The 26,365-nt window shown below is 42.9% G+C and overlaps 1 protein-coding gene and 1 long non-coding RNA gene across 6 annotated transcripts in view; one reads left to right on the top strand and one right to left on the bottom strand.

Moving 5' to 3' along the window:
- The window catches only part of NFIB (nuclear factor I B), a 455,619-nt gene that overhangs the window by 21,430 nt on the left and 407,824 nt on the right, over positions 1-26,365 (top strand). The gene's annotated exons all lie outside the window — the stretch shown is intronic.
- LOC147574815 (uncharacterized) lies at positions 14,679-17,794 on the bottom strand. The gene is made up of 2 exons (XR_015243312.1): positions 17,640-17,794; positions 14,679-14,880 (listed from the first exon to the last, which is right to left on the bottom strand). It is a non-coding gene; the product is annotated as an uncharacterized LOC147574815 (long non-coding RNA).

The raw sequence follows: 26,365 nt of genomic DNA, 5'->3' as shown, positions 1-26,365 counted from the left end.
TACACCAACAAAGATATACCTAGAAACATGAAGGTACTTTATTAATATGATGGTCAATAGTTGTCTCAAAGTAGCAGACAACCATCATACTTAATGGCGCTGTAGAGTAGACTCTCCTAGAATGTGTCCTCTAAAAGGGTAGTCCCTTCAAAACCGAATAATGCTCTTTAAGTTTCTTTGTTGAAAATTTCTTTTAATCTTTATTTTACTTTTGAGAGAGAGAGAGAGAGAGAGACAGAGCATCAGCGGGAGAGGGGCAGAGAGAGAGAGGGAGAATCAGAATTTGCAACGAGCTCCAGACTCCGAGCTGTCAACACAGAGCCCAATGCAGGGCTCGAACTCACGAACCGCGAGATCATGACCTGAGCAGAAGTCGGATGCTTAACTTACTGAGCCAGGCAGGCGCCCTTAAAAGTAAGTTTCTATACTAAACTTAAGGAATATTTCATTCAATGACCTCGTCCAGAAGTTTGACTAGCCACATATGTGTATAGGGTTTGAGAAGTGTTTGGTCACCCAGTTAGACTGTCAAAATTTTCCACATCACTTGTCAGGACTATTGATCCTCAGAGACCATCTTGGGAAATACTGAGTCAGAAAATACAATGGAAAGAAATTTCATTCACAATGGTAACATCCACATGGGATAATTAGGAATAAACGAAACAAGCCTGAAGATGAGGACACATTTTACTGAGGAAGTCTTTATAGACGTGATTAAAGAAGTTGGTTATGGAGAATCACATTCTTTATTCCTACACAGAACAGTTTACTTTTGCAAAAATATCAGTTCTCGAAAATCAGTTAATAAGTTAAATATATTCAACCCAAGAGGGCTTGTTTCTAACCTGAAAAAATGACCCTAAAGTTTATGTGGTAAAAGAAATAGTCAAGAAGATTGAAAAAAATTGGGAAAATATTCTCACTCAACAAAATATATTATAAATATGTAGTGATTAAAACAATATGTGTCTGGGGTAAGAAATCAGACAGATCATTTCATACAATAAAAATCTCAGAATTAGAACCAATTACATATAATACTCAAAACACATTCGAAGCAGCCTGCAGTGGCTAAGGGAGCAGATTCCAGCAGTCACATGTAGCGAATTCTAATGTCAACCTGCCTCTTATGGGCTGTGGGATCTCGGACAAGTCATTTGACTTTTCTGGGCACCTGTTTCCCTATGCATAAAAGTAGGAGTAACCTGCTTCTACTGATACAAAGTCGAAATAATGCTAGTACTTACTTCATAAGCTAATGTGAACCGATGAAACCACATTTATTTTTAAAAAAACAGGGGCGCCTGGGTGGCGCAGTCGGTTGGCGTCCGACTTCAGCCAGGTCACGATCTCGCGGTCCGTGGGTTCGAGCCCCGCGTCGGGCTCTGGGCTGATGGCTCGGAGCCTGGAGCCTGTTTCCGATTCTGTGTCTCCCTCTCTCTCTGCCCCTCCCCCGTTCATGCTCTGTCTCTCTCTGTCCCAAAAATAAATAAACGTTGAAAAAAAAAAAAAAGTATTTAAAAAAACAGAAATTGGTGCATAATGAACATTCAATAGGTTATTGCTATTATTGTTATTATTATGTGGCAAAAGGGTCTTTTTAGATCAATGGGGAGAAAGTAAATGACCTTCTGGAAGAAGATGGGGCAACTGGTAAAATATTTGGAAAAAGATCATTAGATGCATCCAAATATTTATACCATAAACTAAAATCAAACATTAATGGTTAAAGATTAAAAACAAGAATTAGGAGTGCCTGGGTGGCTCAGGCAGTTAAATGTCCAGCTCTTGATTTCGGCTCAGATCATGATCGGATGGTTCCTGAGATCTAGCCCCACGTCTGGCTTCCACTAACACTGCAGAGCCTGCTTGGGACTCACTCTCTCTCTCTCTCTCTCTCTCTCTCTCTCTCTCTCTCTCTCTCCCCTCTCTCCTCTCTCCTCTCTCACTCCTGTCTCTCTCTCTCTTACTGTCTTAAAATAAATAAATGAACTGAAAAAATAACCCAAGAATTAAAGAAGAAAACAAACTGTAAAGCAACCAGGGGAAAAGTGAATATCTATCTCAGTGTACCATAAAGGCAGAATCCTTAATGGAAAAAGCCAATAAATAACTGGATTATATAAAAATGTTATATATAATATTTACTTAAATTATAAACACATATATGACAATATATTATAAATAGATATATAAACTTATAAACAATGCATTTATATTATATATAAATATATATGAATAATAGAATATATATTAATAATATAATATATAAGTTTAAATATAAATTACAAAGTGAATGGAAAATTTGTGTAATAAAAAGGACTATAAAGACTGCGATACAAGATCATTAACTTTAGGGGCAACTAGGTGGCTCAGTTGGTTAAATGTCTGACACTTAATTTCAGCTCACGTTGCAATCTCACGGTCTTGGGATCAAGCCCTGCGTTGGGCTCTGTGCATAGCATGGAGCCTGGTTGGGATTCTCTCTTTCCCTCTCTCTGTCCCTCCCCAACTCTTGCTTTCTCTCTCTCTCTCTCTCTCTCTCTCTCAAAAATAAATAAACTTAAAAAAATCATTAATTTTAAAATACTTAAAAATTATGAAAAAATATAAAGAGACAATGCCATGCACAAAAAAAAAAAATGCTAAAGGACTAAAATATATAGGAAAATCTTTAATACTATTTAAAGAAATTCAAATGGAACCAATGAGGAACTGTTTGTCTCCTATATAATTGGTAGAAACTGGATAGTTCCCAGTAGTGGAAGGAGAAAGCGTCACTTTTCAAACGTGGCTGCTGGGAGTACAAACATGTAGACATAACACAATTCTTTGGAGGACAGATAGGCAATATTTATTTTAAAAAATCTCCAAAACTGGCACATCTTTTGACTTAGCAATTCATTGAGGAAATTATCCCAGATGTGGGACCCAAATTTAGTTACGAGGAACTGAAGCAGCGTTGTTAAAACTAGACTTAATCATCTGAAATATTAATGCGGTGAGGGAACTCTCACCACATCCTACCAATAAGGGAAGAGAACAGGTTACAATTCAGTGTTGCCATACGGTCACTAAGAAGAAGTGAAAACACATGGGCACAAAGACTGAGAAGATGCACACGAAACATCGAACAGCAGTTATATCTTGACAATGCAATAAGGATCACGGGTTTCTTGAAACGTGATCTTTGTTTTTTAGTGCTTTGTGGATTTCTGCAGTTTTACGCGGTGGGAGAACAATGAAAATGTATTTGGGTTTTAACTGGCAAAAGCCTTACTTGGACATTTGTATGAAGATAAAAGAGAGATTAGTTGAATGTCCTCTATGGAATGAAACCCATACACAGTGTCCTCTGCATATATGATACATGTTATATGCAAAAAAGCTACCCATACTACACGTGGGGTTCTGATATTAACATCCAATTTCTCCCCTCAGACTCTGGTTGAAAATAAACACAACTTGTGTTACGAACCCAAGCACACGCTTTAGTCAACAGTGTCAAAAAAAAAAAAACCCCTGCGTCTGTTCTAGAGGGGAGGGCATCTGGTCTCTCACTGCACACTTTCTTCCTGCCCTTTTCCTCATTCCCTCTGTGGTTTTTGTCTGTCTCCATTGAGGTATCACTTCTATGGGGGCTTTTATTGCTAATTGCAGATAATTCAGGGTCTTAAGCTCCAACCAGTCGTGTCTCAGATGTGAAACAAGTCCTGATAAACTCCATGGGAAGAAAAGCTGCTTCCGCAAAAATGCTCTGAAAACCGTCCGCGCCTGCTAGTTTTTAACCTGGAAGAGTCATTTTCGGTGTGGGCTGGGTCCTGCTGCTTTCTGTCTTCTCACTTTCCCATCCCTCTCCAGTTTGCCCCGGTGCTTCGGAGGCAGGAGGGCGGTTTCATCATTCCCTGGCCTTTTGACAAACAGAATGATTTCCAGATTGGACCCAAGGAAATAAATACAAGGGTGGAAGGAGGGGGGTGGGGGGGGGGTGCTGTTCCTTGCATTTACTTCCTCCGGAATGCAGGTTCTCTTTGGAATTTGCCAAGGCAGACTTTCAGTGGCCCATGACATTGGTGTCAGTGACGTTGATTACAACATACTTCAGGGGGTCCCCGAGAGAAAAAGGAGGTGGGAGAGGCTCGTTTCTCACCATTACATTTTTGATGAAATGGAGCCCAACGTAGTAGAAGCAAGAAATGGTGCCATGGTATGTTCTTCATTGATAGAACGTAAGGAACTAATTTTTGCCGTATTATCTTGGGTGGGAAAGTGGGTGGAAGAGGCTCTTCATCTTGCACCTTCTGCAGAACATGTGTGGTTGGCCACTGATAAAGGTGCCTACGCTTCCAAGTTAATTAGCACACAACTAGCTGTCGTTCCAAAGCATCCAGAAAGTTGCTGATTTACTTCTGTGCAAGAAAGGGATAGGATATAAGGTCTACAAGGGTATAGATTTGGGGTTCTTTTGCTGATTGATAACATCCCCAGCGCTAGGAACAGTGCACAGTCCAGAGTCAGCCCTTCAGAACGCTTGCTGAGTGAATCCTTTCACTTCAAGAAAACAACCCCTTTCCAACATTTGTTTTGAGCAATAGCTACTCTATTTCCTGGCATCAGTGCGTGTCTGTTTCCTATACCCTCATTCTCACTGCTCCAAATAACGGATGTGCCAAATACTGACCCCAAGGAAATAGTAAATCCTCTCAAAGAGGATTTCTGTGCAGTATCTTCCATTTTCTAAGGGGGGGGGGACAAAATAAGTTTTAGTTTGTGAGCAGGGCTACAATAAAGAAGTTTCCGTTCTCAACTGATCAAACATTTTAAGTAAGTTGCATATTAGACCAGACCTTTCTGGTTCAAGGTGACCCACAGCAGCTTGAACTAGCACAGGCACAAGGGGGGACTTAGGGGTTCATGGAATCCAAGGAGATGTGAAAGAATTATGGTGTAGAAAGGAGAGACATAGGTCTGGGCCACACTGGAACCAGAGGTCAACAGCATGTGGCTCTTCTTGGGACTGGGACTCACATCCCAGGCACTGCCTCTTTGCTTCCCTCCTACTGGCTACAGAGAGACTTTCTCCCTGAGATGGAGGTTCTAGACTTCATTTTAGGTGCTGGGGAGGTTTCTGGTTAGATTGGCTTGGATTAGATCCTCACCCTGAGACCAATCCCCAATTTCCAAACAATGAGGTTACATAAGATAATGGAATTTCCCAAAGGAGATTTATGGATGAGCAATGGACAGTTTCATCCCGGGGGGGGGGGGGATCAGAGGGGGGCTCTGGGCAGACATTCCCATCCACATCCATTATCTCCATAGAAAAATTGCATTATGGGTCTGCTATCATACGGAGAGGCAATACAAAATATGCCACCAGATATGAAGAACGAGGTATTACTGAAACGTGCTGGGCAAAACCAAAACATTATGTTCTTTCCCTGGATTGTGTGAGTGTTATTATATATGTCAGCAAAAAGTTTGTAGTTTGCTGTGCTTTCTTTTCTGATTCAAAATAGCTCTTCATGGTATCACATCGAACTTAATTCTGTACTTGTAACGTTTTATTCTATAGCATTGTTATTGTTATTATTTTTTTTTTTACAAAGGATCTCCAAACCGTGTAAGTTCCAGATCCTTTGAACTGATTGCACTCGACTTCCCACTTTATATTACTGTTAACATAATCTTGCATTTTTATATTGATCATTTTCTTTCTCTGTTTAAAAGTTTTATTTTGAGAGATAGGGGTGGGGGAGGGAGAGGGAGAAAGCCAGGGAGGAGCAGAGAAAGAGGGAGAGAGAGAGAGAATCCCAAGCAGACTCCACACTGTCAGTGCAGAACCAGACACGGGGCTGGTCAGTGCAGAACCAGACACGGGGCTGATCTCCCGAACCATGAGATCATCACATGAGCCCAAACCAAGAGCCGGATGCTTAACCGACTGAGCCACCCAGGCACCCTTATTTTGGTCATTTTCTATGCCGGTTGAGGGAGGAGAGAGTGCCCAAAGCAGAGGTGGTCATAGTGACAGATTCATCCTCTGGAATGCACGAACCAGCTGCCCCCAGGTTAGACCAGCCAGGACCAGCCATGAGAGATGCTCAAGATGCTGGAAAGATGAGCCAACGTTCAGACCTTCAGAGAGGAGCAACGTGTCTCCTGAAGAAAGAGTCGGTGGGGGCGGGGCGGGGGGGGGGGGGTTGCTGCATGAGATTTACTGGTCGTATCTCCTAACTCTTTGTTGAGAGGAAATGGATAAGAATTCCAGAGATGGTAAAAGTGAAGCCTTCGTAAGGATAATATAATATGAAACAAGTAATCGGAGGGGATTATTTTGGGTTTGTTTTTTTTTTTTCTTACCTACTGATTCATTCAGCTGTTTTTATTTCCACTTTGTTATTGATTTTTAAAAGGTTGTTCCCGAAATCCAGTTAGTTCACATTCAGGGTAATACTAGGTTCGGGTGTATGAGATGGTTATTTAACCCTTCCGAACGGCAGTTGGTGCTCTTCTAGAGGGCAGTATGTTTGGAAACTCTGTGAAGATGAATAAATAGGAACAGATGCTGCAGCACATTTTGAAGATGTGGATTAGGTTTATTCTAAATGGCCCCATCCTTACCTTTTCCTCATTTCCACCCTTCACCCCACCCCTGAAATGATAACGGTTTCAGAGGGAAACAAATTCGCCGTTGAATGTTGCTGTAACTTGAGAGAGCAGGCGAGGGTGCCTGGCCGAAAGGGAAGAGAAACATTTTCCGGAGAGGTGGGTTTTCTGGAAAGAGAAATGTTTTCTGGAAAGGTAGTCACTGATGAAAACGCTCAGAGTTTTGTTAGGTTTTCTGAAGAGAAAGAGAAGAAAAAAGAAGTTGGTGTTCACCCTTTGGATGGCAGAAAGAGAGAGAAAAGGGAGCCATCAGAGCTGGCTAGGGCAGCTCATTTCAACAGATGGAAACTCCCAGGAGTTTCTGGGGGCTGTCAGCCAGGCTGCTTGCCTAAGAGACAGGTGATAAAAGTTTCTCCCCTTTGTGACTCCGGTCAGACAAGGAATCCAAACAGTTTGGCACGTATGGATAATGTTTATGTAGTAAAGTGGTGACCTGTACCTCTTTCTCTGCTCCTCCCCGGCTTGCTCTCTCTCTCTCTCTCTCTCTCTCTCTCTCTTTCTCTCTCTCTCAAAATAAAGAAAACTTTTAAACAGAGAAAGAAAGTGATCAAAATAAAAATGCAAGACTTAGGTTAACAGTAATACAAAGTGGGAAGTCCAGTGCCTTAGTTCATAGGATCGGAAACTTAACACGGTTTGGAGATCCCTTGTAAAAAGAAAATAACAGTGTTACGGAAGGAAATGTTACAAGTACAAAATTAAGTAGGACATGAAGAGTTCATGAAGAGCTATTCTGAATCAGAAAAGGAAGCACAGCAAATTGCAAACTTTTTGCTGGCATATACAATAACTCTCACACAATCCAGGGAAAGAACATGATGTTTTGGTTTTGCCCAGCACGTTTCAGTAATACCTCTTTCTTCATATCTGGCGGCATATTTTGTACTCCCTCTCCGTATGATAGCAGATCCGTAATGCAATTTTTCTATAGAGATAATGGAAAGATAATTCGGGCTTCTAGCTGAGTTGCCGAAAACACGATTAATGCTTTGTAGACGAGTCTGAGCCTCACAACTTGTTGTCAGTAATGATATGTCTACAAGGATTCATCTCCGGCCACGGCTTCCTCCTTGTAGTCTTGGAAAAGGCCCCAGCAAAGTGAGATGCGGCAGCTCAGGCTTCCGTGAGCTTCCCATCTGGGAAAGGACCTCCTTTAGGAAGTCCTACCTACCTCCTTAGGAAGAAGTGGAGGAAGCGGGAAGAGTTAACATTTATGAATCACCTGCTGTGTGAAAAATGCACAGCCAAGGTACATGCACATTTGTATAAGGAACTGATTTCCTGAACGGCCAGAATTTGATGGGGTTTGAGCAGAAAAGCTTTGCGCCACTCTCCAACTCGCTCTGTTTGGTTTCCTGCCCCTGGAGGAGAGCGTGCTTTCTTCGGCTTCTCGCATTACTTTCAGGAATCACTAACTCTTCTCACTGTCAGGAACTTTCCCTTAGTCCCTTATCTGCAATCCTGAAGTCTCCAATGCTCTAAAAACCCAAGCTTCTGGAAAAATCCCGACACAAGCTGATGTGAGGGTATCTGTTGTCATTACGAACGGCTGACAATGTATTTTGTTGCAGAAATATTACTGTGTTTGATTATGGGGGGCTGCCTTATGCCCCCCCTAGTAACAGGATAAATAGCATACGTTCTGTCCAAAATCCAAACAGTTCTGACACCTGTCTGGCCGCCCGACTTTTGTATAAGAGATTAGTACAGAGGCCTGTACTTGAATTGTCAGCCTACTCCAATAGCAAAGTGTCAACTTCTCATCCAGTTCGGAGCTTTCCTCCCTGGGCAGCAAAGGCCTGATTCATGGATCCTGTAGTGCAGCAATGGGCAAGAGGTCAGGCAGTCCTGCACGGCTCAGAATTACTCTTCCATCTTGATTTTCCTCTCATGCTCCCCTCCATTCTCCCAGCAGCCTCTGCCTCCTCCCGGGTGGGGAGAGAGGAGGAAGACGCACGTCACGTCCCTGGTGCTGTTGGAATCTGGGACAGGTGCCTTCTGTGGCTTTTGTCTCCTGTGGTTCTTCTAGAAGAGTCCTCCCCTTGGGTGCCTCTTACTGCACCCCTGCAGGGAGAAGTAGGCTTAAGGGCACAGAAAGTTGGGGAAAATCTTGCCCGGAGGGTCCACTTTCTCTGCTCAGAATGAGGGAGTCCTTGCCACCTGCTGTTCTTGGCTTTGGAGCTTCAACAGAAACAAAACCAAAGGGCCCCATTTAAAACTGTCACACATTTATTATCTCCTTTTTCTTGGTACCCTTGCACCCTCTTCACCCATTTTTTGCTATCTCCACCTCCCACCTCTGGAAACGACCAATCTCTTCTCTGTCTGTTCTTCTATGATCTCGCTTGCTTGTTTTGTTCTTGCTTTTTATTAGATTCCACATAGAAGTGAGATCATACTGTGTTTGTCTTTCTCCTTCTGACTTATTTCACTTAGCGTAAGGCCTTCAGGGTCCATCTATGTTCTCACAAATGGCAAGAATTCCCTTTTTCTGGTGGCGGAATAATATTCCATTGTATGTATATAGCACATCATCTTAATCCATTTGTCTGTTGATGGACCCTGAGGTTGTTTCCATATCTTGGCGAATGTAAATAATGCTGCAGTGAACATAGGGGTGCAGATATCTTTTCAAGTTTGTGCTTTCATTTTCTTAAGGTAAATACCCAGCAGTGGGATTGTTGGATATGTGGTAGTTCTGTTTTTAATTTTTGAGGAACCTCCATACTGTTTTCCACGGTGGCCACACCAATTTACATTCCCACTGACAGTACATGAGGTTTCCCTCTCCAACATTTGCTAGCTCTCTCTCTCTCTCTCTCTCTCTCTTTTCTTATGATGATGGCCATTCTGCATTATCTTATTTTTAATGTTCATAATTAGCCTTTGAAGTAGGTAAGCCAGTTTTTAGTCTGGTGAGTAAGGTGATTTCAAAAGAAGGAAAATTAAAATGGTAACATTAAGAGAGCAAAGAACACAAGGAAATGAGGTTGTTACGAAAATCTCTATATCAAAAAAGCCAAAAAGGTGAGCTTGGAGGAATTCACGCCTCTTCATTTTATGAGCAACCAGAAACAATACAGCTTCTTTGAAAGTCAAGGTAAATGTTTGTCTCTAAAAAGTACAACCATGGAGCAGAAAGAGAGCGCGGTTTCCAAAGAACCACGTCTAAACAAGAGGAGAAAAAAAAAGACACGATGAACAGAAACTACACCACTATGTTGTCTGGAACTTTCTGTTCCCACTCGCCGCTCATCAAAACCCAGAAAAATCTGTAATCTTTAAAAGTCAAAAGTGGGTTTGAGATCCACTGGGATGAGTTTAGAAGCTTCCATTGTGCTCTGAGTGGGTTTAAATTTGGAAATAAACTCAATCCCACAGATTCATTATACAATTGGCACCATGAAGAGAGGAACTGAAAACTTTCCTTGTCTGAATTTCTCGCCGCTTTTGAGAAGGAGGCTTAACGGGAGAGGCTGACATTTCAGAGACAGAGCTTAGCTGAGTTTAGAAACCAGGGGGTGGGCGGTTTTCAGAAGGCACCTGTAAACACCATGTAGATTAGCTGTGGGAAACGCGTGAGAGTTCCAGGCTGGCATGAAGAATATTCTCCTCCCACCAACGGGAGAAAAATGCAGGACTCCGGGGCGGCAAGGAATGTTTCATTCACTCATCCATTCATTCAAGAAATGCTTCTTAAGTTGGGATTTTTGTTTGTTTTGTTCATTTGTTTGTTTTTTCCCAGGGCCGGGCACTGAGATATTGAAGAAAACGGAACAGTAAATGAATAAATCACGAATGGGTATATAATAACAAATGGAGATAAGTGCTCTAAAGGGTAGTACGACTTTTTATAAGAAGGTGTAATAAGGGGAATTAATCCAGAAGGCGGGAACTGTAAGTTTCCCTGAGAAACTAGTTCTTGATGTGACCTCTGATGAATAATAATGATAGCTACCGTTATTTGAGCCAGCCAAGTTGTCATTGCTGTGTGTGCATATATATGTGTGTGTGTGTGTGTGTGTGTGTATATATGTGTCTATATGTGTATAAATATGTATATATGTACACACACACTCATGCAAGCCTCACAACAACACTGTGAGGTAAACATATTTTCTTGGCTCTCTCTGGAATGTTCTTCTCCCTTTTTTGCCCACATAGTTCCTCGGAGAAGTCAGTGGAGTGGACCAGAGGCTATGAATGCACCACTGGCTTGCTGTGTGACCTTAGGCAAGTTCCTTAACCTCTCAGTGCCTCTGTTTTCTCCTGTTATACTGGGTTCATGGCAGTACCTACAGGTGCTGGAGGACTGTGGCGGGAGAGGCAGGCGGGCTGCAGAATCTAGCCATGACCGAGTGCCTGCTATGTGGCTGGCTCTAAGCTGGAGCCTCACACCTTCTCCTCCGGTGAGTCACTTCTCTTCACAGAATGCTCATTAACCAAATTATTGAGTAAAAAGCAATTGTGCCTGCAGGCTAGATTTCTTCTTCAAAAAGGAATCGTGCCACCTGAATAACTCTCTGCTCGTTAATTGGCCTCTTTTCTCAGCCAGTTGCAATGGCAGGGCCTCCCGGGTTGCTGCAGAAGTAACGGGTTCGGTTCATTGGAAGAGATGAGCTTTGTGCCCAGAAGACTGGGGCGCAGTTCCCACACCTGCCCTGTTCCAGGCTGTGTGATATTAGGCAAGTCAGTTGCCTTCCATGAACCTCATTTTCCACATCTGAAAAATACATTAATCAGAGCTGCCTCTCTAGGTTGCTATAAAGACCAGGTGAGCTCATGAACATGGAAAACATTCTTAGAATCCACAAAGCAGCATATGATGTTACTGACCAGTTGGGTACCCATTAAGAGCTGACTTCTTCCTGGCCTCATGGACCCAGTCACTGTACTGAACCCGAGCCAAATGCCTCATTTGAGTCGGGGAATCACGAAGGGAAAGAGCACAACTGTCTCTAGCCATCTTCCCTGCTCTCATTTTAGAAGCTCTTTTTCTCCTCGGGGTGGGTCCCCCACCTTCCACCGCCAGAATCCTAGTCCTCATCCCCAGGGATGTCTGCCGGCCCTCAGACTTTCTAACTCACCCAAGTGTGGTTAAATAAGGCTTTACTCCTTCTAGGAATATTTGTCATGTAGGAGCCTCTCCTGAAGGAAATGAATCTCTACTGGCATAAATGGTGGTTCTGAAATCCTCAGTATCAACATTCTAGATCTCTCTGTGACTCTCTTGGCCTCTCTGTCTCTCTCTCTTACACGGACACGCAGACGCACGCTCACACAATTGCCAATGGCTGCCATGGTAAAACCCTGAAGGCAGGAGGTCCATCTTAACTGCAGAATTCCCAGTGCTCTGCACAAAGCCTGATATATGATAGGTGCCTAATAAATGTTTGCTGTGAAAGTGAATGAATGAATGAAAGACTGAGCGATTGAAATGACCATTAGGATAATGAGGGTTTCCAGTGCTGTCCGTGGCTGCAGACAAAACTCTTAGACTAGCTACCGTGGCTAGTGTTTCCCCTCACTCCACCACCACCAGTATGGTATCTCTCCTCCCACCGAGAGCCCCATCACACCTCCTTTGATGGTGGTGTGATTTGGATCAAATCACTATACATCCTTGGTCCACATCCTGGGATGGTCTGAGCTATTTCTTATCTGAAGTTGTCCTCGGGTGTCCCTGAAGGCATTTTTGTCCATCTCCTTCTAAAGAGAGCTGATCTACTTGTCTTTCAGCTGAGATTTAATGTTCTGCTAGTCCTCATCCTCCCTGCTCACCCAAGCTGACCACTGAGAAGTTGGAGTCACTCAGTGCAGACAGGTCGACTCCATTCCAGAGCCTTTTGCTAGCAAGCTCTTCTGATCAGGCTAATATTGGCTCAACCCGAACGTGAAATCCACAGTGGCTCTTTTGTGTGGGTTGCAGTCACAATTCGACTCTTAGAGGATTCAGACATCTGGAAAGAGTTCCACAGCTTCTCCTGACCTTCTAGGGAGGCATCAGGAGAGAACAGAGCACACACTTCAGAGACAAAAAGGTCTGGATTTAATCTCAGCCCTGCCACTTTGGGGGCAAGAAAATTTTCTTCTCTGAGGCTTGGTTTGTTCACTCATAAGATGAATATAATAGCTCTTTTATTTGTCTAGGACTCTTTCAGTTACAAATGACATAAACAAATTGGATTTGGGGGGGAGGGAGTGGGAAACCCATGGCAGTCTGTTCAGTTTCGGGGCCACCTAACCACCTGTGTCCAAAGGCTTAAGGCTTGGTGACTGATAGCTTTCAAGGGCTAAAGGCACATGTGAAGGATGGTCACTCCATGGAAAGGATGCTGGAAAATGAATATTAGTTCATTACTGAACTCCTTCATTGGGCTTCTTATGATGCATACGTAAGGGGCCTCACGTATCATGAGATGGGATTTTTAAAGTCTCCAAAAAATTCTAAAAATGTTTATTTATTTATTTTGAGAGAGAGTGAGCATGCGCACGTGCTCAAGTTGGGGAGGGGCAGGAGAGAGAGAGTGAGAGAAAGAGAGGGACAGAGAGAGAATCCCAAGCAGGCTCCACACTTAGCACAGAGCCCGACATGGGGCTCGATCTTACAAACTGTGAGATCCTGACCTGAGCCAAAATCAAGAGTTGGACACTTAACAGAGCGAGCCCTCCAGGCATTTCAGAAGTCTCCAAAATTTTAAAAGCCAGACACAGAGTGGAGTTTAATAGGCTTTAGTTCTTTTTCCTCCTTTTCCCCATCTCCTTTTTAAGATCAGAGCACCTCAGTTATAGAGCCCGGAACGTATGCTGTAAGTCTCTGTGATGTAATCTCCCAGAAACAGATGAACTGCCATGAGACAGGGCCATGAGGACTACCTTGGCCTAAGTGACTCGAACCTTATGACGCTTCTCCTAAGGACCTTCATTTATGCATGTGTGCCCCTTGGTGCTTGTCCCACATTCAGCTGCTAGAGAGGTTCCCCCAAAATTCAACTGGGTGGCACTGACAAAATATAATATAAAATAATCCCAAACAAAGTAACATTTGGCAAGGTTGCTTCCTACTAACAAGGTAAAGAACAGAAACCTGGGTATCTGGAATATGACTTAAGGCTCCATTCCCCAAAGTATTTTTCTATAAAATTTGGCTTTCCCGTCAAGTGGTACAGATTGGGCAAAGTCAACCTGTGTGCAGGTTCTCAGGACTTTGTGGGCACCTTGTGACTTACAGACTTGTTACTTGTACCTCGGAGTGTGTGCGTATTATGAGGCTCAGTCTTGATGGACTACGACAAACTAAGCTTTGTTGACTTGAAGGCTGCCTCGATTCACGGAGAAGGAAATACACAGGGCTCATTAGAGGTGGGTTATACGCTAAGCGGGAAGTGTGGACCATTTTATGTTCACAGAACACAAAGTGAAATGCCGTGGTTGATATTTTCTTTCCCAATAAACTCTCTGCCGGTGATTACAGGTGGAGATAAGAGGAAAACCCTTGGGGAGGAATCTGGCTCTGGGAAGGGAAGTCTTAAGTGTTTCTGATTAGACGTTTTCTTTTCTGGGGAGCAGTAAATGCCACAGGGGTTGTGTTGGTGCCTCACTTATTAGGAAATAAGGAAATGGCTTGGATGGGCCATGGAAAGCAAGGTGCCAAGGTTTCCCAGTGCGACTACAAGAAGAAACTGAGGTGGTAGAAAGGAGAGAGATAAGAGCTCACAGATTCTGAAGGTGAAGAGGTTCATATTCTGCTGAAGTCAACAAAAATCACACACATTAAATAATGGTTGGTTAAGGGTCTGACTTGGGCTCAGGTCATGACCTCATGGTTGGTGGGTTCAAGCCTCCATACTGTCAGGGTGGAATCTGCTTGGGGTTTTCTCTCTCCTTCTCTCTCTGCCCCTCCCCCACTCACACTTTCTCTCTCTCTCTCTCTCTCTCACACACACACACACACACACACACACACACAATAAATAAAACTAAAATAAAACAAATAAAAATCTCACAACAGTTCTGCCAGATAGTTTTTTTATTATTCCCCTTTCACAGGTGAAGAAATTGAGGTTGAGAGAGTTTAGACGACTTGCCCAATATTCCATGATCAGTAAGCGGAAGTTGTGGAACATAAACTCTAGGTGGTACTCGAGGCTTAACCACTGCACCATAATAATTTCTGGATTAGAGCAGGCGAGATTTAAGATACTCAATCTGGGAAAAAAATTAAATGCAGGGGTATTAATAGACCCATAATGGAATTTTCTAAGCTCTTAGTCCATCTTTAAACATAGTTCTGTCTAAGAACAGGCTTTCCTTGTACACTAGCTTGTATTGTCTCCCCATCTGTGTTTTTAATAAAGATAATTAGGGTCACCTTGCCATAACCAGACCTTCCCATTTGTCATTGTACTGCACCTGGAAACCTGAAAGAATGTACAGATTCATCTTTGCTCTTGGTCGATGCTTGGCGTGGTTTGCTTTGACCTCTAAAGTGCAAGTGGTCTTTCTTGAAGAATTTAGGGAATTAGGCGTTGGACTGGTCTAAATGGTCCGGCAATTACAACTGGCCTCTTGCTCTCTCTCAGACACACAAAGTCCACTCTTCTTCTTCTTAATCTACTGCTGCTGGGATGTTGGCAAAAACATCCTGCAGCCCTGCTGATCCTGAAATCCCTGTAGCTGTGTTCGGGATGCACAGGATTCTTTTGATTTTCCTTCCCCTCAACCTCAGCATGCCTCTCCTGGAATCTCTCAGAACCCACGAGCATGGCAGCCTTTTGCCTTGTGATTCATTTCCCACAAGCCGGGGGTACAGCCCATCTGTAAGAGTAACCATCCTTGGACGACCACTTTCCCCCCAGTATTTTATTTCACAGACAGATGGGAGATGGTTGCCAACGTGACTATTGTGAATAGAGAAAAGCCCAGGTAACAGGTAATTTTGTCTGCCTCACAGACCCCACTAAAAGGTACTACTACCCACGCAATCTGAAGACTTTGAGCATTTTTCCCCATCGAAGATTTGTTGAAATGTTTATTTATTTTTGGGAGAGACAGAACATGAGCAGGGGAGGGGCAGAGAGAGAGAGGCAGACACAGAATCCGAAACAGGCTCCAGGCTCTGAGCTGTCAGCACAGAGCCGGATGCGGGGCTCGAGCCCACGAACCGCGAGATCATGACCCGAGCTGAAGTCAGATGCATAACCGACTGAGCCGCCTAGGCGCCCCTCCCCATTGAAGATTTAAGAAGAACGTGTTTGCAATCAGTAGAGTAAATGGCTTTTCAAAAAGGTAAGAGCCGTAAGCATGGGTTGAAGAGAGAAAATAAAGCACAGCATTACTGCTGTGGTGATGACTTTCAGGAGGGTTTTAGAACTAATGCGCGTAGTGGGTGGGAAGGGCCCCCAGGGGTCACTTCTCAGGGAAGGTGGAGACTGGGTCGCTGGGAATGGCCAGTCTGAAGGGCGTCAGTCACAAACACTGAGGAGAAGCAAGGCAACAGCCTGTCCTTCTACAATTAGGCTTTATGCGTAAAGAAAAGGACCCCGCTAGACTCTGGGCCCACTTAGCTTTTGCTAAGGTACAGTCACTGGGTAAGAAAGAATAGATGCATTGAGTGCTGCGTTCAGAAATAAAAGTGGAAACAGAAATCTCGATAGCTGTAACAGGAGTCAGAGCCATGGAGCTATGCTCTACGAACTACCCTTTTGCCGGCCCTGTAGCATTCCATTTCAGTAACATTCGTAATGTGAAAAGAGCCTGATCCCTTGCCCTGTCAAGAAGAAAAGAGCTCCGGGGAAGCCAGCCCAGGCTTAGAAGGGCATCTGCACACAGCAGCAATTAAAAGACCCTTTTTGGTCCGTAATGCTGGTGGAAAATTTAAAAAATGTGACCTTTGACATGTCATAGGATTAGAGAACCAAAAATGACACCAAGAAATTCGACAACTACCTCACGACGTTCAACGTTTCCTGATATGAACATCGATCGTGTTGAGTCAAATGTGAGAATGCTATTTATTATCCTGAACGTAAACTCCTTCCATGAGGGATGGGATTGTTGTTGTTCTTATTGTTTTTGTTTTTTTGCTGAATCTAAACATGGAAAATGAGCAAAAGAGGGAAAATGTGAATTCCACTCCAACATCCCACCAGGAACTCTTAACATAAAAGACAGAATAAAAGACAAAAACCCCCCTCCCCTAAGGAAATCTCTCATGTATTAGCCAAACCCTTAAAGGGTTTGAGAGAGGAGGTGTATTTCCGCAGGTACGCTCAGTGATGGTGCCTTTAATTGACATGAAATCTGATCTAACTTAAAAGAACTGAACTACTTCAAAGGAAAAGCTAGTCCTCTCTGATTCTGCCACTTTAATTAATGAGAAATAAATAATAATCCTTTTGCCTCAAAAGACCTTCCCCATATTGTGAAACAACCTTTACCTATAGGGAAAGAGTAAGGAGGGATGAAGAAGGAAAACAGCCTCACATGGAGATTAAAGGAAGTCTTTCATATTTTTTAATTTGTGCCAGACACGCTAAAGCACATCCTCGTCCTGTGAGCGGTTCATTCAGCCGTATTTTCATTCACGATTCAATATTCATCCAAGAAATATTTACAGATACCTACTTGGAGCTGAGTAGGAACACAAAGACTTCTGTGCTCAGTGTTGGACAGAGGAAGGAGTTATGGCATCCTTGCCCCCAGGGTGTTTAGTTAATATCTAATACAGCCTTAAAATAAATGATTTAAGCATTAAGACTACACTATTATGGGAGAACTTAACAATGGAATACAGTCAGCGATTTTCCTCTTTTAAAAGATCTAATGAGAGAGCTGTATAAAAACATGCCTTTTCCTTTCTAAAAATCTGAAATCATATTTAGCAAGCAAGAAGTGCTTCTTCCTCAGTCATCAGTACTTCTGGTAATCCAAAAACTAAAACAAAATCTATGATTCTACTCACTCACGTCACATGGTGTGATAATTTATGTGAAATGATGATGATGTCTCCTGAAGTGTGACAGGAAAACGCAAGCCCTAATGATAGGAGGCAGGCCAAATCTCTTAGAGACAGTAACAGGTGAAGTCCCGCATGGCCCTCCACTCCATCCTTCTGGATGCATCTCTGGTGTAACAAAGGAGAGAGAGAGAGAGAGAGAGAGGGCACTGCCTTAGTGTAAGAAGAACCAAGTGGCTTCCATCTTGATCCCTGCTGTCCTACCATGGCTACAATGAACTCATGTGCGTGAGACTGTGAGGCACTACTTGGTGGCATGAACAATTCATAGAAGATGAATTCAGAAACAAGATCATCATTTATTTATCTCTCCACCATCACAATGTTGAAGTTTCGGGTCTCCTTCATGAAAAAATGGATGCAGATTTTATAGGCCAAATAGAAGTCACATGTCATTATTATCTTTGTATTAAAAAAAAAAAATGGACCTTCCAATTAATAAGTCAACTTCTGGCCAGTGTCAGGAAGACAAGAAAAAAACAAAACAAAACAAAACAAAAAACTCGAGATAAGGAGCAATTTTCCACCAGATAAGGAAAAGTTTCTAGATTATTCCATCAGGATTTTGTCCCATTCAGATTCAGAAAGCTGTGAGTGTCTTGAGGATGCCGTGATGCTCAATCACTGTTGCTTCATGCCAGGCCCCCGAACTTTCTCTCAGCCGTGTCTTTTACCATTCTCTGCCTCAGAATGGTTATCGTTGACCTGGCACATCACGTTCTTCCACGCCGCCTGATGCTTTACATTTTGGTCCCTCTTCCCGGTTGAGACACACCTTTATTTCCGGGTTAAGCACCTCTCCCTCCAGCTCTGTCCCTTAACACCTGAGTTTGCTTTCCGACCTCCATCAGATAGTCAGGGGAGATGGGTTACGGCAGTTAGCAGTTGCCTGGCTCAGGGATATTTTTCTCTTCTTGAAGTATTTGGTTTCTTCTAATCGCAGAAGGTTATGTGTTCGTTAGAAATACTTTCGCAATCCTAGAAAACAATAGACGAAAGAATCTTCCCATAATTCCTCGGCTCAACACTGTCAACCTTTGGGTTTTGGTCCTGCTGGCCATATTTCTTGGTGTACTTATCCCCCGCGCTCTTACGTGTGTAACAAGGATGAATGGAGAGGTATTAAATTTGAAGGGTTTGGACTCTTCCTGTCCCTCCTCCCTTCTGCCGCAATCTGCTAAGGGAATTTCATCTTTTGGTGCTGGCCTTCTTTCTTTCCTCGTCCCTCCACCCCCTGCTCTGCCCTAACCTCTAAGGGGATTCAGAATTCTTTCCGCCATTTCCTAACCCTGTGTTGCTCAGGGGAGGGTTCAGGAAAGATGGAGTTACATTCTGGTAGACAGTTGAAATTCAGCTGTGCAAAGAGCAGTTTCACAGGCAGGTGCTAAGTGTTAGATATACTGAGAGTGAAAAGAATGGGGAACGGGAACTTTTTTTAAGTGACTTATGTTTTCTTTTTCAGTTCCAGGCACGTGATGGCGATTCTAGGAAACTGTCCAACTTTGTCAGTTGAATGTAAATACTCAGACAATGCCTATTAATCAGTTTTAGCTGAATTAGATATTAAATACTCGTCACACCAATTTTATAACCTCTCTCAGTTTCTTTTTATCTTACACAATTTTTTTTGTTTAGTTTGGAAATTTATTTTTTGCTTTTATTTTCTTGTTTCAAGTGTAAGGTTTCGTGACTCATCACTTACATAGAACACCCAGTGCCGTCATAACAAGTGCCCTCCTTAATGCCCCTCCCCCCATTACCCCATCCCCCAGCCACCTCCCCTCCAGTAACCCTTAGTTTGTTCTCTATAGTTAAGAGTCTGTTTCTCTGACTGGCTTATTTCACTTAGCATAATACACCGTAGCTCCATCCATGTCATTGCAAATGGCAACATTTCATTCTTTTTGGGGGCTGAGTAATATTCATATATATATATGAATATATATATGAATATATATATGAATATATATATGAATATATATATGAATATATATATAATATCACCTCTTCTTTATCCACTCATCAGCCGATGGACATTTGGGCTCTTTCCATAATTTGGCTATTGTTGATAATGCTGCTAGCATGATAATAATGCATATATCCCTTCCAATCAGTATTTTTATATTCATCGGGTAAATACCTAGTAGTGCAATTGCTGGATGGTGGGGTAATTCTATTTTTAACTTTTTGGGGAAACTCCATACTATTTTCCAGAGTGGCTGCACCAGTTTGCATTCCCACCAACGGTGTAAGAGGGTGCCCCTTTCTCCGCATCCTCCCCAACACCTGTTGTTTCCTGTGTTGTTAATTTTAGCCATGCTGGGGAATTTTTCTTTGAATATCACTTGAGGTTATACTTCGGTTTTTTTTTTTTTTTTTCGTATCACCCTGCTTAGACTGCTATACCATAGTGTCATATAATCCCCAAATCTCGACGGTTTATAGCAACATTAATTTTCATTCATACGTGTCAGTTGTGGGGTGTCTCGGGCTCAGTTCTAGGTACTCTTTATTGCTGAGCGCAGGCTGAGGGACTGGTCCTATACCCTCCTTATCGCAGCGCATAGAATGAAAACAAAGATAGTAGAGCCACTGATGGCTCTTAATGCTTCTACTCATAAGCGGCATTTATCACTTCCGCTCACATTTCTGTGGTCAATCGAGTGACGTGGCCCAGCCTGACGTCAGCAGGTGTAGAGATGTAACACTCCCACTGAGAGGAAAAGCCACATGTTTGCAAAAAGTAACAATCCACCAGGCTGTATAGTCATTTGAGTCCTTTAGGAAACATTTTCTCTGATGGAGACTTGCTTGCAGAAATGTTATTGGGGGTGCTGTTGGAACAGCATCCGTGAGCGAGTATGGGAAATGGGATCAGGTGGAGAGAAAGGATGAACTATGACGCAGTCTCACCAAAGGCCTCAGGCGACCGGGGAGCTCGGACACCGAAATGGCCCTTCACGGTTGTTCCAAATTGAGGCAAGGAGCTTGGATGTGTGTGTGTCAGTACAGACCAGCCGTTGGAAGAGAATCTTTTTTTGGAAGGGGCATTGGCCTTGGGCTGGGCAGCTCCCTCTAGCCAAGGGCAATGTTTTTGCGAGCTGGAGGACTGTCTCCAGCCAGGAGGGGGCAGTCTAGGTGGCAAACACAACATCAATGCACATACCCTTCAACATTCTTTATGAAACACCTGTAAAACCGCCATTGCTTTTACTTATATTCGACTTCTGACTATTGTTCCACTGATACGACCCCAGTCAGACACTACTGTGGGTCATCCGCCGGTTTATGTAAATGCTGTGATCCCAGGACACACACAAATAGGTGTTCTGCTTTTCTTTGTGTTGTTTTAAAAACCTTCATAAACATTTATCCTGTGGTTGTAGGAGACAGGAAATGAGCACATGAAAACGTTGCAGGTATTTCTTGATCCAGTCTAAGAGCGCTTGCTTGGTAGAGGTTTGCAGACTCTAATGACTAGCTTGGAAAGCCATGGTACCGGCTGCCGAGTTAGCCGTGGGAGGTGTGTGGGGTATAGCAGGAAGGAAGGAAGAATTCCAGGTTTCCTTTTTAATCACATGTCATGGGTTCCAGCAAGGGACTCAAGTTCTTTGATTTCCTGTTTTCCAGTTGGAATCACCCAGTTGTCATCCCTCTGAGAGTTTGCTAAGGAGCTGGGGGACCAGGAGAGAAAGGGTAGGCGCTGGGCAGTAGGCTTTGAGGCTACGTTATTCATCAGGGACCTAACTGCCTGTCCTCTGCAATGTGAGTGAATTACCAGTTTATTTCCCAAAAGAGCTTAAATTTTAATAGGATCTTTCTTGCCATTAGATCGGAAAAGTGCTTTTCCCTGCCAGATATTTACTTCCTCTAAATATTCTCATTGAAAAGGGGGTAACTATAATGTAAACGGACCATTTTGAGTTTTCTGTCCTTCTTCCAATTTTGGCTGAAGCTGAGCTAGGCGAATGTTACCTTAACAATTTCTTTTTAAAAATTCCTGCTGTGCATAAAGGGAAGAAAGGCAGTTTTTGTATGTGCTCAAAGCTCTTCTGAATCCGGGGCAAATTTTCAATATAATAATTACCCCAAATAGGAGATGCCTTTCGGTCCCACAACACTGATTTGTCTTATTCAGACAAAATCTTCCCTGGTCTCTAAGCATGCGAAATATCACTGGTTAGGGAATCAAAGAAAGCCAGAAAAAACGCACTTGGCTCAATCGATATGAAAATAAAGCTGCACTTATGTTTTAGTTCATAGATAATGCAACCCAGCCTTGCAACTTTGACACCCGCCATAAATCCCCTGTGTAAATCAATTTTGAAGTTAAGTTTGTTGTTTCTACGATTGCAAAAATAATGGATGTCCAATGTAGAAAGCATATAAAATATAGAAAAAAATAAGACGTAACAAAAATTGCTTATTACCCGACACCCATATATACCCCCTCCACACAGAAAATCATTTTTAATATTTTTTGGTCTACAATACATACAGTCAAGTGTGTGTGTGTGTGTGTGTGTGTGTGTACTTCTATGCATCCATGCTACATGCCTGTTACAGTTTGGATCACAGGTCGCACCCAGGGAAGGCCAGATATCTAATCACTTCCCCTCATAACAGCCCACAAGGCAGACGTGAGCAGGTGGGAAGACCATCTCCTCCCACTGCTTCTTTGGAACTGTTCTCCTCATGTTGTCGGCCAACTTTCACTTCCTTTCCTTGATCCCTGGGCACTCTTCCCTCCTTACTTTCAGCTTTTTCACCCAGGCTCCCGCTCTCCCCTTTTGGAACAGTCTCTTGCTTTGACCTCCGTGACAGTGAACCTGTGGGCCACTCACTGCTAATGTCACTGAGGATTCTCCCCTATCTGTTAAACGTTGCTGCTCCTGAGTGCTCCGACCTTGCATCTACCCCCTCCCCACTCTCCCTACTATCGTGCTACTGCTCGCTTTCCTACGAAGCCACGCCCTCTCCAACCTCCAAGTTTCCTTGCCATTAGCTCTCCCTCGCTTCTGAAAGACATCACCCTCTTGCCCCATGCTCATATACACACTGTACCCGGATGGCCCTTGCTTCTTTTTAAGATGTCCGTTTAGAGGGCGCCTGGGTGGCTCAGTCAGTTAACCATCTGACTTCGGTTCAGGTCACGATCTCACAGTTGGGGAATTCGAGTCCTGCACGGGGCTATCTGCTGTCAGCACAGAGCCGGCTTTGCATCCTCTGCCCCCCTCTCTCTCTGTCCCCCCCCCCCAAAAAAAAAATAAATAAATATTTTTAAAAAGTTAAAAAGAAGATTTCAGTTTAGACATTACTGCGTCTGGAAAGTCTCGGCTGACACCCCAAGACAGCGTGCTTCCCGTGTGTGCCCATACTCTGTCCTGTTCCACCTCGAGCACGTACGTCACCCCTTGTCGGTACCTATTTACGTGTCTGTATGTCCTATTAAACCAAGACTAGAGATCACGCTTATAGTCCTCACATCCCCCAGCTCCTGGCAGTGTCTGGAATTTGGTGGCCTCACAATATTTGTTGAATGAAGAGATGCCAACACAACTATTAACGCCATTCTCTGTGGCGTATGGGGCAGACTGGTGCAATTCCTATCAGCCGAATTCCTTCATCACATGTGTTCTGGTCCATTGGAGCTGCTGTAACGAAATACCGTAGCCCGTGGCTCAGACAACGGAAATTCATTTCTCACAGTTCCTGGAGGCTGGAAGTAGGTTCTTCGTGAGGGCCCTCTTCTGAGTATGTCCTCACATGGCCTACATTGGTTAATCGGCAGAGAGAAAGAGAGGCAATAAATCAATCTCGTATATCTTTTTGAATAAGGGCATTAATTCCATCATGAGGACCTCACCATAGCCCTTTCCTGGAGGTCTTTGAATATTGGGCGAGTGTTTGTGAGGCCTCCATATAGATCCGGGTTCTCAGAGAGCCTTGACATCATTTGTCTTGTTAACTATTAATCCCTCCGCTTCGAATAGAATAGGGCATATTGCAGATGGCCAATGATTAGCTGTTAATGAATGAAGTGCAGTGAATTATTGCCCTGAGGTTGGAGGTGAGAGGTAATGGGAAGTAAAATTAGATGGTCTACACTGAAGATGTAGGTACATTTAATTTATAGTCATTTGAATCTCCGTAGACCAAGGTTTGTGTTCTTATGTTTGTTTGTTTATTCATTTTTTGATGATTTTACAAATTCTTAACGTTGTGTCTCCTAAAAGGGGTTGGGGTTGCTTACACGAATTACAAAAAACATGAATTTTTGCAGGAGAATAATAAATAGATGAGAAATTGGAAGAAAGCACGGGACGTTGTACGCTATAAGGACCTGCATCATTTGGCTCTGAACTTGCTAGAAACCAAAGCAAAGAATTGAACCAAGTCGGTTATAAGATTTGCAGTATCCATAAGATAAAAATAAACCAGTTGCCAAGCAGTTAGAATGTAAACTCTGTTAGTCGGAGCAGGGATTTTTGTCTCTTTCCTTCACTCTTGTATTTTTAGTAGCCAGAATAGCGCCCAACAAAAACTGAGTGAGCAAGATACAACTTTTTGATGAATTAATAAGTATTTTCCTAGTCTTCGGCACTAAAGTACCTTCAAAAAAGAAGAAATCACGTAAAAGAGTACATAACATCCTCAAGACATCCCTATGATAATTACATGTTTAATTTCCCAGAGCTGTTTGCTTCTCACACTTCAGTATAAACTGATGGCATGAAATGTCATTCACCAAAATGAATTCGATAATATCCGCTCTTACACGTTCTATCAGTTACAGCTTTTTGATGATCTCTATTGACCCAAGGATAAAATGTCGACTATTTTCAGGCACTGTTCCATGAGGGTCATTTCTCATAACGTTTGATAAGAACTGAGCAGCACAGAGTCTGAAATCATATTCTTCAACAAGAAACGACAGCACATGCACTCATTGTGGCTGATGAAAGATGGCCATATGCTTTGCCAGTCGGCTGTCTATAAGAAAGGCAGGGTGACTCTCAGACATGCTTATTGCTAACCTCAGTTGGGTAACTTCTCTGCACTAGGTGCGGGCTGGCAGGTTCCTTTAATCCTCTCCAACACCTTGAGGCAGGTGCTATCACTGACCCCGTATTTTACAGGTGACACACCAATGCTTCGCAAAGCTAATGATAGAAACTGGAGAAGGTAGTCACGTTGTTAGAGGCAAGGTTTGAGCCGGGACATCAGACCTTTTGACCACTATTGGTGCCCATGTGAAAATGAAGGGAACTTTCCGAGATGTGCCAGAATCGACATCCCTCTTTTCCTCCCCCCCACAACCAGACACACTTGACTGGTTTTCTCTATAAGGAGAAAGCTGATTTTCCTCAGAACCCTTTTGAGGACCTTCCTGTATTCTAGATACCCTGTAGCAATGAAACAAGTGACGTGGTAACAACATAAAATAAAATTAAATAAAACAACAACAATAATAACATCTCAATCTTCCAAACGTATTTTTTTTTTGTTGAATTTTTACATTTTTTACGGTCACAAACAAATGGAAAATTGAGGAGAATTTTAGAAATGTATCGTTCCGTTTATTTTCCAACAGCCTAAGCAGGAGTTTATGATTCAGTCCATAGCTCAGTTCCAAAAGGGCCATTTTCCTGTGTCTTTTCCTTGAGCAAATAACACACAAGATGATCATTGTCTGAGTGCAGTATCATAATGGGTTTTCTTTTTATTTGAATTTTCATTTATTGATTTTGTTTCTCTTCCACATGAATAATGCATCCTTTCAGAAGGCATCCAAATTCACATTATTTGGCACACTAAATAAAAAGTCCTTTCTTTTGAGCAGTAACAAATACAAATTACGCAGTCAATGTGGTTTTAAATTGTTTAAATATGTATTTACATGCTAAACTGAGGCATTATTGGAGTTGTTTGTATAGCGAGTGGAATTTTAAATTGTCCAAATATCTGTTCAGCATAATAAAATAACTTTAAATGAAGCTGTTGTGGTTCATTTGGGGGAAATAGCATATTTAAATATTGATATAAACAGCATTTCCTATAATAACTGGGGGGGGGGGTGGCGTAGCAGTTTAGGTTAACAACACAGTCCCTTAAAGGCCTTGCACAGATTGACAGGCTTGAGTAATGCATTGTATCACTCTTCACAATGTTCTTTGCTTTGTGTTCTTCTGTATAATCGAAGGAGAACCGAAATCATGTCCAAATTGTCCACTCCCAATCCGTCTTCCTAACGATGCTGAATTCACTGTAAGGGGGTTCCTGCAAATGTGAATTAGTAAAGGAAGCTGGCAGAACCCTCATAGGGTGGACACAGGGTAGGAGGAGGATATATCCCCTCCCGTTCCAGTGCCATCAGAATGGGGTGGGGGCAGAAATATGGTGATTGCATGGCTCCCTGTGCCCTTGACCACGGCACTGTACTTGGCAGGGATTTGTTTGAAAGGAGAGAAACTGAGGAGCTATTTCTGATACAGGAAAAGAAGTGAGACACATGAATTTATCTGGCTCAGTGATGAAAAAGGTCTTGTTCGTGGGAGGAAGGAGTGATGTAGAACATGGCGTTTCAGGAAGAATCTGGTGGTCATTTCCTTTTGGAGTCGTCTCACTATTGCAGCTCTTTGTGCAGAAGATGGGGGTTGGTGATGAGAAATAGAA

The sequence above is a fragment of the Puma concolor genome, chromosome D4 (assembly GCF_028749965.1).
Source record: "Puma concolor isolate L17-30 chromosome D4, mPumCon1.1.hap2, whole genome shotgun sequence".
Lineage (NCBI taxonomy): Eukaryota > Metazoa > Chordata > Mammalia > Carnivora > Felidae > Puma > Puma concolor.
The sequence above is the reverse complement of the archived record's forward strand: the minus strand, read 5'-3'. Positions and strand labels throughout refer to the sequence as shown.